At 31.8% G+C, this 15,234-nt stretch overlaps 1 protein-coding gene across 2 annotated transcripts in view; it reads left to right on the top strand.

Moving 5' to 3' along the window:
• The window catches only part of GlcAT-P (Glucuronyltransferase P), a 40,712-nt gene that overhangs the window by 17,076 nt on the left and 8,402 nt on the right, over positions 1-15,234 (top strand). Inside the window, exons 1-2 of one of the 2 annotated variants that reach the window (XM_011306581.1) lie at positions 8,112-8,606; positions 13,364-13,436. The gene's annotated coding sequence lies outside the window, so the exon portion shown is untranslated. Of the gene's footprint in view, positions 1-8,111; positions 8,607-13,363; positions 13,437-15,234 lie in introns of those variants that run through there. The other variant, XM_011306582.1, reaches the window with a different exon arrangement.

Below are 15,234 nucleotides of genomic sequence, written 5' to 3'. Positions count from 1 at the left end.
TAATAATAATAATAATAATAATAATAATAACAATAATAATAATAATAATAATAATAATAATAATAATAATAATAATAAATAATTGTATTAATCATTGTTGATTGATTTCACATTTTTTCGCCGCGAGAATGATAATAGGAAGCCCTGGAAAAGGGAGAAGAATTACAATAGACAAAAAACCTTTCAATTTTCATTTTGTGGGTCTTCCGCCCGAATTTTTATGAAGTCCGGACCCAAAGTACTTTTCAGCCTTTATAGGATAAATGAGTATTTTGAAAAAAATGGCCTTTTTTGAAAATCGAATGTTTTGATTGATTTTACATATTTGTGGATTAATTAAAAAATTACATATTTTTTAATCAAAGATGATAATAAAACTCTCAGAGACGGAGACAATACGAAATTTAGAAAAAAAAATTGGGCCTGATCTAGGATTTTTGGGGAAAGGCTGACTTTTTATGCAATCGAATTTTTTCATCAATTATAATTAATGATTGATTTTTGAAATTATTATCTCATTGAAAATAATATGAAAATGAAATCCTAAATTTTCATCTCAGTTCTCCAAACCCGAATTTTTTCATGAAGAAATGATGGATTTATTCGAAATTCATTGGAATGTTATCAATTAATCATGACTTTTAATTGAAAAATCCGCTGAATAAAGAAAGGAATTTGTGAAATTCACGCGAGTTGGAGCATCATCTCGAATTTTAATAAAAAAAATCCTCGCATTCATCCAGTTTCATATCAAATGAAGAATGTGAAAAATTGGAATAACGCTGACGTTGGATTTGCATATCCAATCTTCTTCATCACTTAAACCGACTTCTCGACTGGATGAAACATACTCCAGAAAATGCCCGGAGGATAGATGATAGTAAAATTTACCCTAACTCTATAGTAAAAAAATGTATAAGTTCTAGTACAAATTATTATTTTATTTTTGAATATTCAAGAATAAAATCTGATGAATTTCCCTGATTTTCAAGTATTCTCTCTAAATAATTCAATCTGCCGTGAGAATTATTAAAAAATAATTCTTACTATTACCGGATTAATCGAATATTGAAAATTTATTGATACCAGATTGAAAAATCTGAGATTTTATTAATTCTCCGACTATTAAACCTGCAAAACACGGCGACATTTTAAAATAAATGAATAACAATAAAATAAAAATCTAATGAACTCTAATAGTACCTATACAGCCTTATGTATAAATTAAATAAAATTAAATTTGCGAGTTTGAAGAGATCCCGAAATTTCAAAAATTTCTATCTCAAGTTCAAAACCTCCAATCTCAATCAAAAAGAGATCCTTCCACAGCACCTTTATTTAGTTACCCACCAAAATTTAAACAAAGACTACCGACTAAATATTTTCTACAACAATCACAAGTAAACTGAACAAATCCTCCAGCATTGACAGTGCAACAAAATTTTATTTATAGATCTCACGATTTTTAATTAGAAAAAAAAGCAAGTCTAAAAATTAGGGATTAAAATAGAGAGATAAGCAGTATAAGTAAATAAAAAAGGACATTTTACCGATGAAAATATTGCAATTTATGAAAAGTCTACACGGAGAGAAATATTTAGTAAAAATTACGGAACTTTCAGTTCACTTACCGATTACGGAGTTGATTCGAAAAATTTAAGTGACGGTATCGTTATTTTTCACCGATAATTCAGATAAAAATTACGGAACACCGCGGAAAAATTCCGTGACTTTAGTTACAAATTACGTGACAGTTCCGTAAAATTTCCGACAACCACATTTCGCTCCAGAATTACGGAAAATACACGTAATTTTTATTGAATATTTCTCTGAGTGTAGGTAAACTCAACGACAAACATTCCCCGGGGCGTATTTCATCTCGGAGTAAATAGGAAACCTTCAAAATCCCGGTGTATGGAGGAAAATGAAACGTTATGACAAGCTGTATAAAATAACCATGAATTTCACTGGTTAAACTCCATGACCAGATGTGGTGGAATCCAGTGGCAAACTGACCATCTCAACAGCAGAGCGACCATGACGTATAAAAATCCAACCATTCATTCATCTTGAGATAAAACGTCCACTCCACCAGAGAAGAGCCATCATCCAAGAGAACTAGGATAAAACGAATATCCACTCATCCATTGTAAGATGACGCAGAGTTAAAGAATGACCTCTCAAATCCAGGGAATAATAAAAAACTATAAATAAAATAAACGATCCTCGAAAAAGACGAGAAGGTCAGAGGTTGAAGAGGACTTATCACGAGCGGGCAAAAATAGAAGAGACTCTGTTACTTATTGACTTCACCATTTTCTTTTCTTTTTCGCGAACGTCAGAGATTGCAAAGTGAAATCCAAATGAATATATAATGCCCGATTGTCACGAAATATTCCGATTATGATAGAGCTTTAATCACACGGAGAGAAATATTTGATATAAATTACGTGATTGTTTTGTAATTTGCGAATCAAAAGACAGCAGGATTCAGCAAACGATTACGGAACAGTACAGAGCAATTATGCACTTATTTACTGAAATTTCAGAGGAGAACACAAAAAGTTTAGAGTACCGAACAGGTACGTTATTTTTATTGAACTAGCGTATATGGCGCGCTATGCGCGCCAAATCGTCCACGTATGGGGTGTTATCATTGGAGTATATATATTTATATCCACGATTATTTCCAATATAATATATACATATATAGAATTTAAAAAAAAGAAAGAAAAAAGTCTAAAAATTTATATATGATATTATATAAATTTAGTATAATATAATATAAAAATAAAAATATCAAATATTATTATCATATAAAAAAATTAATATATATATATAATTATATATATTATATATTATATATATTAGATATTATATATATAATTTATATATATATCTATTATATATATATATCATTTTATATAGATATAATTTGATATGCATAGCGCCAAAAAAAGCTGACAAAAAACGTTACATGTTTTTTTTTAAAAGGGATATTTTCCTTTGTGCGGGGGAGAAAAAATGTAACGGGTATATAATTTCTGCGTAACATTTCATAAATTTCAATTGTTCTTTCGGGTAATTATTGTCCTTTTCCCCACAGCGCGGTTGTACACTGAGAAAAAAAATTATTTTTGCCAAGAATATTTTCTTCCCACAAGTAAATCTGGCGATCACTGTGTAAATACTCCCATAAGACTTACTAATGCTAAATATATTTTCTTGTGGTTAGTAAATATTCTTGGGTAAAGAAAATTTTTTTCTCGGTGTAATGAATTCCACAAAAATCGTATGATCCGGTCGTTCCCTACAATGTGTCCACCTAATTAAATCCGACTTGACACTCGTTATTCACGTCATCAAATGATGAATTAATTCGATTTTTCCCAGAAAAAACATAACGAGATTATACATAACTATTACCGATTTTTATATCGTCTAATTGCACGCAAGCCCTGTACGTTGTTACGCGTTACTAGGGAGATATAGGGTCGATGAAATTAAAGTTTTAATGATTCCTTCAAGGGATGCTCCCCGATGGATTGAGTTCAAACGGAAACGGGACAGCTAATGAAATTATCAATTCATAATGGATCCGTCAATTTTTATGCCTTCAGCTGAGTTAATGTACGATTTCTGCTCTCTACTCTGTTGAATCCTCATGAAATGAGATTTGGACGATTGAAATTGGCGATCGTTTGAAAGATAAGAGCACCAGGAGGGGTTAATCTTCGTAATGGACTAGGGAATATTCTCGCTTATCAAATTATACAAGAGCTTGGAGTTTGATGAACTCCACAGATACAGAATATCTACCACTTGGTGACTGATTTCAACTGCTTTCAAACATTTTTCGTGGTGAAATTGAAACGATTAGCAATGTCATTGCTATTGCAATTGTAAATATTAAAAGTCGAATGCCCATCGACGCAAACGATAAGGCCGACAAAATATGGAGTATTGCGTGCTGGAAATAAAGATACAGTCATGCAATACTGAAAACGAATTTATAACGATCGATAGTTCTGTCGTTTCTATTTAGAATGAAATGAAAAGAGAAAAATTGAAGTTTTAGATTTACCTGTGAGTGACTCGGTCACGCGATTAATTAGCAGTTGTAATTTATCCTTCTTGTTTTATTATTTTTCGCACTTTGTCCTGCCGGTGCAAACGCTCGATTGAAGCCGTGGTCTCGTCGTTATATCATATAGTTATCATATAGCCATCATATAACCATCATATAACCACGATCGGAACCACTAAAATCTCTATGTACAGTCAGATATTTTTTTAACAACTCATGCGTTTTTGTGAAAAAAAAATTCAACGGAAATTAATTGAACGCAATTGCAGTGCGCGTTCGATGAACCGTGAAGTACACTCTATATTAATTATCATTACTTAAAAGGATTACATAGGATTACGATTATGAAGTGTATAGAATTTGATTGTGAACCTCCGGTGAATTGAGTTTGATTGATTAATTAAGGATGAAAATACAAAATTTTATGGGGGATTGTTGAAAAACAGCGCGAGCTTTCCACGCGGGAGTTTTAATTTGCAGAATTGAAAATAATTGTTTTTAGGGAATGAAACTATTGGAAAATATCCAATAATTTTGAAGGATTAAGTGGCATTGGTTACTGATTATTCAAGGTTTTTTTTTATTGAGGACTAGCGTATATGGCGCGCTATGCGCGCCAAATCGTCCACGTATGGGGTGTTATCATTGGAATATATATATATATATTCACGGTTATTTCCAATATAATATATAGATATATAGAATTTCAAAAAGAAGAAAGAAAAAAAACTAAAAATTTATATTAAAAAAATTAATATTTATAAAATTAATATAATTTGTATATATATATATTATAACCATATATCTATATCATATTATATTGAAATATTGTGATATGCATAGCGCCAAAAAAAGCTGACAAAAAACGTTACATGCTTTTTTTTTAAAAGGGAATTTCGTAAAAATCGGTTGACAGCACCGACTGCTTCTTGTCTTTTTTTATTTATCAATCGTCTGGGGAAATAATTAGCGACATTGTGCAAAGATAATTTCCATGCCACATGAAGGCTTTACCTAATCGACACAGGATGTTACGTTTTGAAAAAATGCAGATCACGCAACGGTTTCTCCGGTTTTTCTCCTTCAATTCGAAAATATCAATCTTGGAAGTTGATAGACAGTTTATAATTTTAAAGTACTCATTGTAATTGAACTTTTTGAATTACGCTTGAAAAGATCATAAATTGCTAGCGATAGAGTACCGAGGGGATGGCATGACCTATTAAATTTCTTGATTCATAGGGACGTGGTTGGAAATTGCTATTTTCTTATCTTCCATACATTATTTAGGAGTCCTGATACGAAAATCGGAAACTTCAATTTTCACGATTGCCATCTTTCCGTTAGAAAGAATTCACTTGATTGCTCCCCGCAGTTAGAAAATAAATTGAAACTTCAATCTTAATTGTATTTCAGATTGTAAATTTGAAGTTTTATTTTTACTTCCATATATATATATATATATACATAGTGTTAGGAAATTATAATTATTTTTTTATATAATTTAAATTATATTATATACATTACATATATAAATATATAATTTAAATTACAATTAATTTCTTAACACTTCATGAAAATTCCACAAATCTAATAAAAATATCGAATAAAAATTCCTCTTATGTTGTTATTAAAAATCACTAGTTAATTATCCTAGTATAGTATAATAACCATTTTCGAATTAAGTAATAAGCTGAAATAAAAATTAAACAAATATGTAGAGATTGCACAATATTCTCTGAGTTTAACGAAATGGAGGGAAAAATGGGGCCAAACGCGATGGATCCAGGACTTTGGCACAAGTTAGCGTGACCTCCTCAGGGTTACCTTGTCCTACCCTCAAACCCTCTAGTCACAATCGCCAATTTTTTTTGTATTACCCCTTCCATTGATGCCTGCACTGTAATCCATTCTATCACATGCATCTAGGGAGCAACCAAATACTGAGCTCAATATCAATCGAATTCCACTGTGATATTTATGATCACATTGTAATGGAATTCCCGGAGTGACACAGATTCACTGTTGCGTCAGTCTGCAGGTTCAACATATAGGAACATCTGTCGCATTGACCTACGGAGATTTTTCCTTAAACTATTGGAACATTAACTGTAACGTCTCTATAGTACAGAGAGCCAAACGAGAAAGTGGAGATAGGGTGACAAAAGATTAATAAAAATTACTCGGGAGAATAATTCTAATTTATGAAATGTTACGTCAAAATTCTTGCCAATAATGATTATTATGAAGAATAATTAATGAATGGATATGAATTGAATGGATATGAATTGAATGAATATGAATTGAATGAATATGAATGGAATGAATATGAATTGAATGAATATGAATCGAATGAATATGATGAAAATTATATAACAAAAATACACTGAGAGAAATATTCAATAAAAATTACGTGTATTTTTCGTAATTCTGGAGCGAAATGTGGTTGTCGGAAATTTTACGGAACTATCACGTAATTTCTATCTAAAGTCACGCAATTTTTCCGCGCTGTTCCATAATTTTTATCGGAATTATCGGTGAAAAATAACGATACTGTCACTTAAATTTTTCGAATCAACTCCGTAATCGGTAAGTGAACTGAAAGTTCCGTAATTTTTACTAAGTATTTCTCTCCGTGTACCTCAGTATTCCATAGTCCTTTGGTGACAGACCAGAAAATTTAATGAATTTTTCAGATTGTTCACTTATATTTCTTGATAAATGCACCTAAAATCATTCTTTTTTATTTTGCTTGTGGATTACGGGAAATGTTCCGTAATTTTCCCCGAATATTTCTCTCTACGTAGAAGGAATGCCTGTGGCATTTACCAGTTGACTTACAAAATTCATTTGGCAAGTTTCCCTCAACAGAAAATTCTCCAAATTTCCGAATCCACCCTTCATCCCAAGCTGTTAGAAATTTTTTTGAAATTTCCATGACAAAGTAATCTGAGTTTTCAATTAAGAGTTGGAATTCAATTTTAATGAAAAACTGTCGCTGGGTTTTTATTCATAATATGATAAATATATCTTGAAAATACAAAAAAAATTGGGTTTTTATGCTCAACGATGATTGGTTCGTCAATAACTGCTTGAATTTTGAATAGATTTCAAATTCAGGGAAATTATTGCCTGAATTTCCCACATTTCTCCAGTTTTCCAGTGCCATATGGGCCTGAAATGAAATTTAAATAGTTAATATCCAGAATAATCAAAAATTGAAAACACAAATCTTGAATTTTCAAGAGAAATGAAAATCTTAATGATCGAAGTATAATTAAAAATTGAAGCTTCAATTGAAAAATCGATTACCACGAACGCTGCAAATGTCAATTTTCTTGGACATTCAAGATAAATAATAAAAAAAACCGAGTAAACATTTTTAATTGAAGTATAATCGAAAAATTCGGACAACTTCTCCCCTGAAAATTCCATAAAATTCAAAAGAGAACATAAGCCAGGTGAGGCTCGCCTGTTCTGTATAGATAATTCAGGCAAAATTTCGATCTTTATCCCTCGAGAAATGTCAGCCATTGGAGGGGTGCGGGGCTTTGAGGGGTCTTTTTGAGGAGAAAAAATAGAGTTACATTTGATAGCCCCCGATACCCAACCCCTAGCTTTCGTGAGTTAAATTAAACCACGTGACGAACTTATCACGTGATGCGAAATCGAGAGCGCAGATTGGCCAGTGGTATCCACGGCATAAAAGCCGGTCTCGACAGATGTGGCAAATGGAGGGGCGGATTTTAGTGCATCTGACAAACACCACCGACAATCGGCCAGTATTCCAACGACTGTCGGCTCGCTCTTATCACGCCGTTCCTTATCGATACCCAAAATTCCCGAATAATCGAACTCACCACTTACTCGCCACCAAATTCGATTACCGCGAGAGGAATTACGCGCAACATAATTTTTCCTCGTTTCCACTGGCTTCAATTAATACTTCAATTAATATTTTAATTAATACTTCAATTAATATTTCAATTAATACTTCAATTAATACGTCAATTAATACAATTAATAATGAATTATCAATTATTAATAATACATCAATTAACCGAATTAAAATGGAATTGAAAAAATATTTACTCATTTACTCAATCGCTCGATCGATTTCAATAATCAGGGATCAATGGAAAATGGCGCGGATCGGAAAAATGCGGGGATTTGAGGGAAAATTATTAATATGAGAAATTCCATAATTCTCGGTGCAAAAATAATTGGGAAGTGCATGAACGATAGATATTTCTTCTTTTAATCACTTTTTTTTTTGAGGGCAGCTTTTTAAATTTACGATTCGGTTTTGTTTCGCTGGTTTTCAATTGTACCAGCGGTGATTACGAGAGTTGAATACATTCCCAGTATTTGATATTGCAACGTGGGTGATTCAAAGTGGCCAACGGCTGTTATTTATTTCACGTACAGTGACTGAGTGTTTGAAGGATTTCGCTTGGATTTTTACACAGAAAACCGGTGAACGTGTTTTGAACTCTGGATTGGGATTTACGGAAAAGCGGTGAGTGGTGAATGGAAAATAGTGGATTTAGTGGGCTTTTGAATTATTGTCTGTTAATTAATTAGGGATCTACATGATGATCTTTTTTCATTGTTTATTTTACTGATGGAACAATTTTTGAATTACAAACGAATTGTTGATTGAGCAAAATTATTGATTGATATTAACAATTTTCTGTCGTTGTAAGGCCCTAGTACTATTGGCAATAATAAATAATTCTTTATTAAATTATAAGAAATTAATTAACCGTGGTTAATTTGTAATTCTAGTTTAATAAATTCTAAGGAAAATGGCCATGAGTTGGTGCGATAATTACGGACGTTCTGCCCCCTTTTTAAATTTATAAAATTCATGAAACTTTATCAGTCATACAATAGTGATAAATTGTAAAGACTATACATTTATTCGCATCAATCCCATCAGTAATTTATCCTTCAAGTCAAGTTCTAGAAAAAAATTTGATAATCTGATAATTGTATTAATTTTCTATGAAATTGGTACAATTATTTTCTAATCGCGTTCCTGTAATAAATCTGTATTCTAAATTGTTACTGATACTATTTCGCGAAATTTGAGATAAACCTTTTTTAAAAATGGAATTGATTGGCGAATTCAGTGAAATCCCCAACAATTGGTCGCCATTGTTATCGTCAGCGATTTTGAAATTAACTGGTAATGCCATTAAATTAAATTGGCGAATAAATTTCCGTCATCAAACAGAAAATTGATTTAATACAGTACGTAATTAGTGTCGGGTGACTTTGATTAATTTTCCCAGTCGCTCGACTGATGGAAGGCAATTGCATTACCCGATTGAAATTGATCGACCAATCTATTGCATTCCAGTGAATACACGTTCGGAATTCGGTATTGAATATTGATTTCTGGTGAATGTTTCATTAAAATAGCTGATTCAAAATATGGAGGAGACAAAATTCTCTTCAGGTACAATCAACAATGTATTTGTTACCAGATAATTCACTATTTTGATGGAATATTAATTGAAACTCGGATGCATGTAATGGAGTCATGGAAATTCATGAAATTGCATATCATGTGCTCCGATGCCATTTCCAATTAATTAACAGAAATATTTATACACAATCGACTAAAGTAAATAGTGGAAAACAATCGAGACCTGAAAAATTACTCATTTTAATTAAATAAAAATCTTTATTATAAGTTTCTGTAATTTTTTTCTAAAGAATAATTCAATTACACAGGAAAAAAAAATTGTATATATATATATGTACTAAAATATACCTGAGAGTCAATTTCTAAATACATTTAACAAATTCAACTAATTATTTGTTTTTCTACATTAAAGTTATGCAAATATTTTTCAATTACTCGATAATCAGGGAAAATTATTGTAACATAATCAAATATAATTAAATATAACAACAAATTAGCGCGAATCTATTGGAAGATTGAATAAATCAAATAGTTGCTGACTTCAAAAACATTTTTGATTGTTTAAAACGTAATTTAATAAAAACAAGAATTTCTCGTCGCAAAGGAACGGATTTACTACATTTTCCAAAAATTTTCTCTCAATGCCTAAAAAGATAAATTTATTAAAATTATTTGTTTGAGTAGAATGAATCATTTCAGTTCCATAAATTATATCGATGAGCAATCCTCAATTTCGCTAATTAATTGGTCAATGATCAATTAGCGAGAAACAATGGAGTACATAGTCTTTGACAATTGGCAATCGTAAAAAGCTAATAGTCCAGACTGATGCAATGAAATTCCACTGACAGCTGAGTGCAATTCACCGTCGAAAAATCATTGAAGCGAATGCATATTGATATGAATTTTATGGTACACGCAGTGGTGAGAATTCCAATGCATCAGTTTTCCCAATACCTCAGCAGAATGCGTACAGAGACATGAGTTTTCGGTGGAAGTATGTCACGGATTTTGCTCGTAAGCCGGCAAAACCAACGGCTATTACCATTTTGCGGTGATTGTGGCTATAGAACGTCAGTACCATTACTATTAGATATAGAATCAGGTGGAGACAGGGTTTTCAACCCGAGAAAACAACACAAATGTTGCCACTGGTGTCGCATACATTCAACGACATTCTGCTTTGTGCACGACAAACGCTTTCCGAAAGGAAATAAACGTGAACAGCTATCGAATCCAATTACACTTTTCAAACCGGAAAAATGTCATTCCCACACTGTGTTACCATATCTTTCCCGTTTCAATACTACGTCTTTTATATTATACCATAAAACCTATGAATTAAACTCAATTACTCAATTTTTGTCATCTATTACTGTATTATTGAGCTCCATCTCAGAATTCCATTTGTTAAATTATGGGAAATTGTTGAAATTGTTTATTCTCTTCAATTGGGTTTTGTAACACAATTTTTTGTGTTATTTACATTACTAGAAGCTAAAAAAAATTTTTTATGTTTATATCAATGTAAATTGTTTAACAAAGCTTGAAATATGGAATAATCAAGAAATATGTGTAATTATTAATAACAAAATTGGAAAATGAGCTTAAACTACGCCAAATAATTCAGCAATGAAAAAAGTTGAAGTTTTTTCCAATAGAGGACTAAATAATTATATGGAAAATTGTGAAAAATCTGAAGAAAGTTGCTAAACCGCAGTTGAATAACTAGTTCAACAACTAGTTGCTAATGTTAAATGAAAAATATTCTGTATGTGATTGAAAGAACTTGTCGGCGGGTGCAAATTTGTTAAAAAAACGAATCCAAAGTCTTCAGAGAATTCTCCATCTTTATTCATGAGCATCTCTCTCGCTATTCTCTACTCGTGATGTTTGAGTGCCCGGGAAATGAAAAAGAATAAATCTGAATTTAATATAGCCGGTTCGTTGAAAATGACACGTGAAAATTAATGCTATCGCGATTCAAGTGCATGAATTATACACCCTGAGATGTTAACATGCAAGAATCAATAAAACATTCACCCTCTATCCTAGGTCATGTCATTATACTTATTCAACGATTGAGCGAGAACTCGAAATTCAATTATTTATTTCCTGGAAAAATAGAAAATTTAGCTCCTGTTCGTGACGTGTCGTTCAACTTGAGAAAATTGTACATGAATTATTCTTTACCCTGTGGATTTATCGTACAATCAGGTACTTATTCTTCACGACGGGGAATGAAAAAATAAAATTCTAATTCGTTTAGAAACAACTGATGAATCAGGGGACTGTAGAACTGCTCATCTGTAAAAAAATATCAATATTAATAATTATATATTACATATATGTAACGTATTGCATTTTATTATTACATATATTGTCTTTTTGACCGGAATATATGTGCGGATAATTAATATTGTGCATGTCTATCGTTTTTCTTGCGAGAACATTAATTTGTTAATTATAAATAATAACCTGCAGGACATTGGTGACATGTAATTAATTAACTCCTGATACATGATCTGGAATTTCCAAGAAATGGTAGTGTTCACTGAATTTAATAAAAAAAAATAAGGAAATGTGGAAATTTTCGAAATCGCAGCTTCCCTGAAATAAAGAAAAACGGGCTTTATTGATTGGGCATGTGTAAATCCAAGTTAATTAGCCATTAATTAACCAATTGCGCGGGCACATGTCTTAATGTAGTTGAGTTATCTTATAATTAATATCTAGAGGGATTAATCTGCTCGGCTACTGTGACACCTCTTATTTCCTTAAATTTTATAACATGCAAAGCCATTGAGCTCGGTATAAAAATTGGAGAATTCACTTTTACGACTGAAAAAGTGGGATGAAAGTTTTAACCACTTCTATGACTGACAAAAAGTGGATAAGAGGTGCTGGAGGGGAGGGATGTGGGTGAATTAAATTTACAATTTCCCGAGAACAGTGGAGTGTTTAACTTTGTACCCTGCGGTGCTCATGTGGCTCGACATTGTTTCTAATTATGTTGACAGAGAATGGAAAAAAGTACAATGAATATTTTTTTTTAATGTCACATTGAATTTATACAGTCTACAAATAACCATTATCAGCCTCGTTAGGGACGTTGATTAGAGTTATCAGATATCAGTCCCTCCGGTTGTTCGATAATCGGTCGTGAGCATTTGTATCTCAGGATGTGAATATCCGGCGGTTAATGTGTATTTTATTCCAATAAATACCAATCACTCGCGTCGGGCCAATGTTAACGTAAATAATCTAGAGTTGATATTGTTTAGTTTGTCATTCAAGAAGCAGAATTTCCTGAGAGGAGAAACAACTGGTTCTGTAAAAATGTTTAAAAAAATTTTTCTCTGATATTTTTTACTTTTAAACTTGAAAAATGTAAAAATATCAGCACTAACTCCTCATGAAAATAAATTCAATTTAGTGTTCCCTCCACCGAGTTTGAAGATTCGATCGATTAAGTTATTAATTTTCTGAAAATTCATTGCAGTGTTAATGTCGGCGCAATGTTGGCTCAATGTCGGCCCAGCATTGGTTCAATGTTGGTGCAATATTGGCACAAGGTTGGATAGAATAACTTTAGTTCCCCGATTTATCTGGATATCTCAAATAATATTTTCTTGGAAATTCTAAAAAAGAAGAAATAAAATTAGATAAAATTATTTTCTCTTTGAATCTAAAAATTGTGGAGTTGAATTATTTTTTAGCGAGAAAAATAACTCACACACTCCGATTTCTTCTCATCGCATCGTTTTCACTTTTAATATTACTTTTTTAATATCGTAGGAAATCACAAACAATATTCCATATATTTTTTTTTATGTTTCCAGGATGAGAGAGACCTGAACGTACGACGGAGAGGAGAGATCCAGAGGAAAAGCAGCCATCGCATGTAGCATTCCGGTATGATGTGAACAAATCTATAAAAAATATTTTTTAAAACTAGCACTTCGAGGCACATGCGAAAAAGTTTATTCGACACATCAAATTTACATGAATATATTCACATATATTTTTGAATAAATACTGGAATAAATACTTTTCCATTTTATAATAAAAGTACCTAACTAATAAATTAAGTTTAGCAAATGGAATTCCATTTTTTTAAATCAGAACTTCAAACATTTCTAACTGTCTTCTTTGTTTATTAAAAACTCGTTGGTTTAATTCTTCAACTTCTTTTTAACTTCAATTTTATTGAAGTTGAAAAAAATGAAATCAATGTATTAGTTATGTACTTTCATTCTGGAATGACGAAGTCTGCATGAATATATGTGTAATACATGTAATGCATGTACCTATATGTTTTTGTTGTTATTTAAACACATGTTATCTTAATTAACAAATAGAAAAAATTATATTCCAACAAAAAGCAGTTGCATAAGCTAAACAATGCGACGAAAAATGGTGACAATTTTTGTTGCATCTGGATTTATTTTTAAGACATAGTGAATAAGGCCCTGCAAGAGATCGATTACGAAGGCGGCGTGGATTAAATAATTCAGTCGATCAATTTCCCCTGAATAGTAATCGAGGAAACGCTCAGATGAAATAATCCGTGATCTTAAAATTTTAATGCGATTGAACCACTCTGGTGGACAGTTTATTTTCGGTATGACCCAAGTGTCACGGGAGTCTTGAAGGAAATAAAATCGTTCAGTCGGAACTAAAACCGAAAAACGAATTCCCATCGCGATACGACCGGCGGAAGTGCCAGATCAAATCATTTGAATTGAAATTCGATGAATCCTTTCCCACATTTTTCCTTTTTTCTCACAGACAAGCATGAATAAATGGCAGTCATCTATTAATAAATAGAGTACTTACGTTGTTCACACCACGTCCTAGTCCCACACCTATTTAGCATTAATGCGAAAGTAATGTCGTGTGAAGTGTCATGAAGGACAAGATTGTACGAACACTGTTAGAAAATTATCTTTTTGATTGAAAATAAAAGCGAAATCAAAACGAAAGTCTAGAAATTAACAAACAATAATTTATAGGGACGCGGATTAAAAATTGGACTTCTCGAATTATATTGAGTGGACATAACATAAAAAATTAAATAAATATGTAATTCAATTGTCGCAAATTACTAGAACCCCCCAAATGAAAAATTAAAATTTGAAATTCGTCGCTTGCTCTCTAATCCATTTAATGTCATAAGAATTCTGATTTTTAAACACGTGTTGAAGAGGCGTAAGTCATTCTTTTATCTATAGATTAAATTTCAACCTATAAAATTTTTAAATAAAAATTTTTTATTCATACATGTTCACCAAAATTCCAAAAGCAAAAGCAAAAAAATCCCAAACAAGTATTTTATCAGCAACAGCCATATTTACCTATCAATTCCAATCAGTACATGATAATAAAATTTAACCCGGGAATATTGACTCTGAAGATAAGGGGGAATATTCCCAGTGGTATTCCACTGCCACGAAATGTCATCCAACCATTTACCTAGAGTATCAAATGCAAGCGACAACTCGTAAGTTCGTTTCATAATTGATTGAATAGGCAGTCTCAATGCCAATAATTGTCTTGTACATCAAACCACTTATTATCCAATCGATCGGAATTCCTATTAGAGTCCACATTCCAAACGAATACCCGAGACTGTTTCCCCATTCCCTCGTTCAAGTTTCCCAAATTCTCTAATTTATTTAAACATTCAATCTAACATACTATTTATAAAAAT

Source organism: Fopius arisanus, unplaced genomic scaffold, assembly GCF_000806365.1.
Source record: "Fopius arisanus strain USDA-PBARC FA_bdor unplaced genomic scaffold, ASM80636v1 scaffold00048, whole genome shotgun sequence".
Taxonomy (NCBI): Eukaryota; Metazoa; Arthropoda; class Insecta; order Hymenoptera; family Braconidae; genus Fopius; species Fopius arisanus.
This window is presented reverse-complemented; position numbering and strand designations above follow the sequence as displayed.